Genomic DNA, 5,447 nt, shown 5'->3' with positions numbered 1-5,447 from the left:
CTGGAGTGGGGTGCCACTGCCTTCTCCGATGGGTAATCTTAGCATCCTACCAACCTACCATCTAGAACTCCCTCCTCATTTTTGAAGTTTAGATTGTTATAGGCGATCTCTATGCAGAGGATCAGGCTCAGGAGAAAACTTAAATTATTTTCTGGCCTTTTTGAGCATGAATCATTTCAAGTACATGCACAGGGACTTTCTCATTATCTCTATATGGGCTTCTTGCTTTTTAAAAGTTATCTTTATTGTCTGGTTCATGAAAGACCAAAAAGAGAAAATAATGATGACAGGGCAAAGTGTGCTGGCCTTTAAATTCCCTGAAAGTCACTTCAGCTGGATTAGGAGCAGCTTGTAGCCACGGTGGGGAGGTGCACCAACAGCGGCTGCTCCCCCTGTGTCTGCACATCTGGGTCAGAAGCAACAATCAGTAATCAGAGTACAGACACTGAATATGGGAGGGGAAAGGTCCTACTTTCCCAACTTGGGTTCCATAAGCTCTATGGAAGCTTCTCCTGGACATCTGCATGCCTGACATCCATGGAGAAAATATTTAAATTATCCCTTGACACATCACACTGAGGATTTTCACGGTAGCATTTTTGCCTTTAAAAAAAATTAAAAAGCAACATCTTTTCCAGTAAAGACAGTGCAAAAATTTGTGTATTCACAAAACATTTCCTTCAAGATGTCATTATACTATCAGTTGCACTTTGAGGTTTAGTAATTTAAAATCTGTATGAAAGTACTAGGGGCTTCCCTGCTGGCTGAGACAGTAAAGAAGCCACCACCAATGCAAGTTTAATCCCTGGGTCAGGAAGATCCTCTGGAGAAGGGAATCACAACCCACTCCAGTATTCTTGCCTGGAGAATCCCATGGAGAGAGGAGTCTGGTGGGCTTGAAGTTGCAAAGAGTCAGACATGACTGAGCAACTAAGCACACACAAGGAAATAGTAACAGATATGAAGGTCCACAAGCAAAAATGATTCACTTGTTCCCAGGTTCTCCAGCTCTGTTGGTTCAACTGACAAAAATCAAATAACTTAAATTTGTGTCCTATCCAATGAAACACCGTTAGCGTCATCATATTTCTAGGGTCCTATAAAAAGGAGAGTGATGTCATAGGTAGGATCTTTCATTATCTATCAATTTACCCTCTAAATTTCTTCTTCCTAACTTGAGTTTCAAATGCCCTTAGTTATTTTATCACCCCTAGCTTCCCTCTTTGCCCCTTGTTCCAAATGTGACCATAGCAAATATGACCATAGCATTTTCACCATCATTTCCGAATGCACTTCTACTTTATAGTCATGCGCATTACAACTTTATCAAAGATTTATGGACTATGAAATACACATACAGTTCTGTGTAGATGGACAGAATTTCAGAATAAAATTCATTTCCTAAATCCCATGACCACTTTCCACAAACAACCTCTTATTTGTTGGCTGTGCATTGCTGAAGTATGTCTTAATGACCATGATTCTGGATTCCTTTCTCATCCATGTCCTGTCCTTTTAATTTAGAAAAAACACCCCAAATTCAGTTCTCTTAATTTTTAAGAATAAGTAACTCCCTATTTGAGTCAATCCTCTCAACAATATACTAATCCAAAAGGCATTCCTTTCCCACCCAAAGAAAACCATGAAACACTCTGCCTAAACTAAAAAACAACAAAAGCAACACATAATGTGTAGGAAATTCATACATCCCCCTTGAAAAAAATACAGTCAATCTTCAAATTAAAAATATTTTCTCATAGTATGGTCTTAATGAAATAAATAGAATAGAGCAAAGTGTATGTAAGTACAAAAGTCGTAGACTTGAAATTAGAAGGCTAAGAGTTAAGTCTAGATTTTTTATGAAGCTGGGAATTTAAATCATTAACCACTCTGAACTTCATTTTACCATTTATGAAATAAATATATTTATGTGATCTGACATGTAATACTTTCACTGTAAAAAGTAAAAAGAAAACACTTGCCAAAAGCTAGATGCAAATATTTAGAGATGCAAACTGAATTATAATCTAAGCCTTTATAGTCTCTGGCATGTAAAGGAGACATGGTCTTCCCAGTCAGAAAATGGAAAGACAGGAGGGAAACAGTATCTAATTCATGCTTCTGACAGCAAATGGAGAATAAGCACAACTCCAGTGGAATAACATTACAATAGTGCTAGTTAGCGGAGAAGGCAATGGGAACCCACTCCAGTACTCTTGCCTGGAAAATCCCACAGACGGAGGAGCCTGGTAGGCTGCAGTCCATGGGGTCACTAGGAGTCGGACACGACTCAGCGACTTCACTTTGACTTTTCACTTTCATGCATTGGAGAAGGAAACGGCAACCCCCTCCAGTATTCTTGCCTGGAGAATCCCAGGGACGCGGGAGCCTGGTGGGCTGCCTTCTATGGGGTCGCACAGAGTCGGACACGACTGAAGCGACTTAGCAACAGCAGCATCAGAGCTATTTAGTTCACTTTGATCACTGATCTCTTATTTTATCAAAAGTATCTGTTGGTTACTACGAGTGTGAAATGACACAGAACATACAAGACACACAAGAGACAGACAGGACACCACTCTGGCCAGAGGAACAGAACTGGGCAAACTAATGGCCGTTTATTATTATAAAGCCCTCCTTAGGCAGAATTCCAGACTGTAAGAATAAGCCTTTTCAATACAGTGCAGGTGCATACATGTTATCGTACAGCAAAGGCGAGTGAAATCTCTGTCTACTGCAGAGTCTGCACAAAGCCCTCATCTCCCTCTTATCTCAAGAAGGGAATGCTCCCTCGTTTGCAAGGGACCATTAAACTCAAGGCTGTGTCCAGACTCTTTGGCAGAACGCCTCGTATGCAAGGACGCTCAGCCTGAGCAGAGAGACCCGTTTGCAGGCACATCTCTGCTACCCTATTAACCCTTCAGTATCTCAAATTTGATCACTTGGAGACCATTTTCTTTTTCTAGTAAAAATTAAAAGTTGGAAATGACAATAAAAAATAACAGAGATACTACATATCTCTTTTAAAGTTATCAAAAAACAGTAAAAAAAAAAAAAGTGAAAAAAGATAGTATGCAAATAGGGAAAAAGAAATCCCAGACTAAAAAACTGGAAATATAGTATGGAGAAAACTCTCAAATTTTTTAAATCATGTTAAGAGAAAAAACATATAGGAATAAGGCTGAAACTAAAAGCAATTATTCACACAGAATCTCCTTGTCCTGTAACTATATGCACAGACATAATTTCTGATCTAAACTTTCCCATCCTCAAAGTTTTTCTCAGAGCAAGCTTAACATCTTTGTTCCTCAAGCTGTAAATTAAGGGATTCATCATGGGAACCACATTGGTGTAAAAGACAGAGGATATTTTCCCATCATCCACAGACACAGAAGATAGTTTGAGATACATAAATGCACTTGATCCAAAGAACAGAAAAACAGCAATGATGTGCGAACTGCAGGTGCTGAAGGCTTTGGACCTGCCCTCTGTGGAGCTGATGTGGAGGATGCTGGACAGGATGAGACCATAAGAGACAAAGATGGTGAGACTGGGCACAATGATGTTGATGCCTCCCACAATGAACACCTCCAGCTCAATGATGTGGGTACTTGTGCATGAGAGCTGGAGCAGAGGGTGGATGTCACACAAATAATGGTTGATGGTGTTTGCATCACAGGTCAGTCTCAGCATGCACATAATAAGGGTCGTGGCATCCAAAACTGCCATCAAGTAGGAACCAAGCATAAGGCTGGAACACACGTTAGGGGACATGGCAATGTTATACAACAGTGGGCTACAGATGGCCACATAGCGATCATAGGCCATTGATGTCAGCACATAACATTCAGAAATATCAAAAAAACTAAAAAAAGTAAAGCTGTGTCATGCATCCTATGTAAGAAATAATCTTCTTCTTTGTTATGATGTTAATCAGCATTTTGGGTGTAAACAGAACAATAACAGAGATCTATGAAGGACAAGTTAAAGAGGAAAAAGTACATGGGGGTGTGTAGGTGTGAACTCAGCCCAATAAGGATGATCAAGCTCAAATTTCCCATCACAGTGACCATATACATTACTAGAAACAGGAAGAAGAGGGGAAGCTGGAGATCTGGTTGGTCTGTTAATCCCATCAAAATAAAATGAGTCATGAAAGAGCCATTTCCCAGAGCCATTCTTCCCTAAAGGAATCCGAGAACATAGGAGAAAAGGATCACATAGAGGAAAAACAGGGTTTGGCATAACATCTCCTATACAAGATAGTGTATGTGCTGGGATGACTATGAGTACCCTATTCTGCACTCATGGAACTTCCTTATCATTATCATGGGAATGAGTTTCAGAAACTTTCCCTTATAAATTTTTTAAACTAAGTAGCAAAAAGCATATAAAACGAGTCTCCAGCCCAGGTTCAATGCATGATACTGGATACTTGGGGCTGGTGCACTGGGACGACCCAGAGGGATGGTATGGGGAGGGAGGTGGGAGGGGGGTTCAGGATAGGAAACACGTGTATACCTGTGGCAGATACATGTTGATGTATGGCAAAACCAATACAATAATGTAAAGTAATTAACCTCCAATTAAAATAAATAAATTCATTTTTTAAAAAATAAAATAAAATATGATATAAATTTTAAAAAAGTTAGCCTATGGAGTGAAGGGAACTACATATGCAAAGATAAGTACTGGAAAAAACCAAAGGATTATGAAAAAGAATTTTGAATGAGAATAGAATTTTTATTGCCTTTTCTCACAATTTCTTCATTCACTTGACCTTCCCCTCACCAGTAAATTTAGAGGCAGTAATCCCAAAAGCCTAGTGCTCACCTGCAATGCAGATAAGATTTTACAGGGTAGGAACCAAGAAGATTATCTCTACATTAAAAAAAAAAAAAAAAGGTGGTGGGGGGGGCGAGGGGACCAGAGTCTCAAAGAGGTTAAGTTAACTCACCATGTCACAAAGTAAAACTTATAAATCTAGAAGAATGAATGTTCCATCCATGGAGAAGGAATTTACTGAGAAACTGCATCACCTGTGTCCCTTAGTAATTCTAACATTCCCTGCTCTCTCTTCAAATAGATTTCCCAGCAAGATTCACCTGAATCTCAGGACAGCAAAAACAGGAAATGAACTGTCATATCAGAGGTCCTCATTCTCCATCTCCAACAAAGGAAACATGAATATAAATGGAGTTCAGAAATTTACCCTCTTTTAAGCTAGAATATCCCCAGGGTCCCTTCTTATTGTTTTTAATCCCCCTGGTCCTTGAAGGGTAATTTCAGGTTCTGAGGCTTTAATTTCTTTGATTCTAACAAAATGTCACCTGTAATTAATTTCTGATATGCCCTCGAAAGCTTTCCTGAACTACAGATCATAATCTTGATCATGACTTTGAGTCCTATCAAACTGCAAAAAACAATAAACAGCCTCTATTATTATC

General features: G+C 39.3%; 1 pseudogene; it reads right to left on the bottom strand.

Moving 5' to 3' along the window:
• Positions 1-3,201: 3,201 nt before the first annotated feature.
• LOC138083475 (olfactory receptor 8B3-like) lies at positions 3,202-4,178 on the bottom strand (annotated as a pseudogene).
• Positions 4,179-5,447: the final 1,269 nt, after the last annotated feature.

Source organism: Capricornis sumatraensis, chromosome 8, assembly GCF_032405125.1.
Source record: "Capricornis sumatraensis isolate serow.1 chromosome 8, serow.2, whole genome shotgun sequence".
Lineage (NCBI taxonomy): Eukaryota > Metazoa > Chordata > Mammalia > Artiodactyla > Bovidae > Capricornis > Capricornis sumatraensis.
This window is presented reverse-complemented; position numbering and strand designations above follow the sequence as displayed.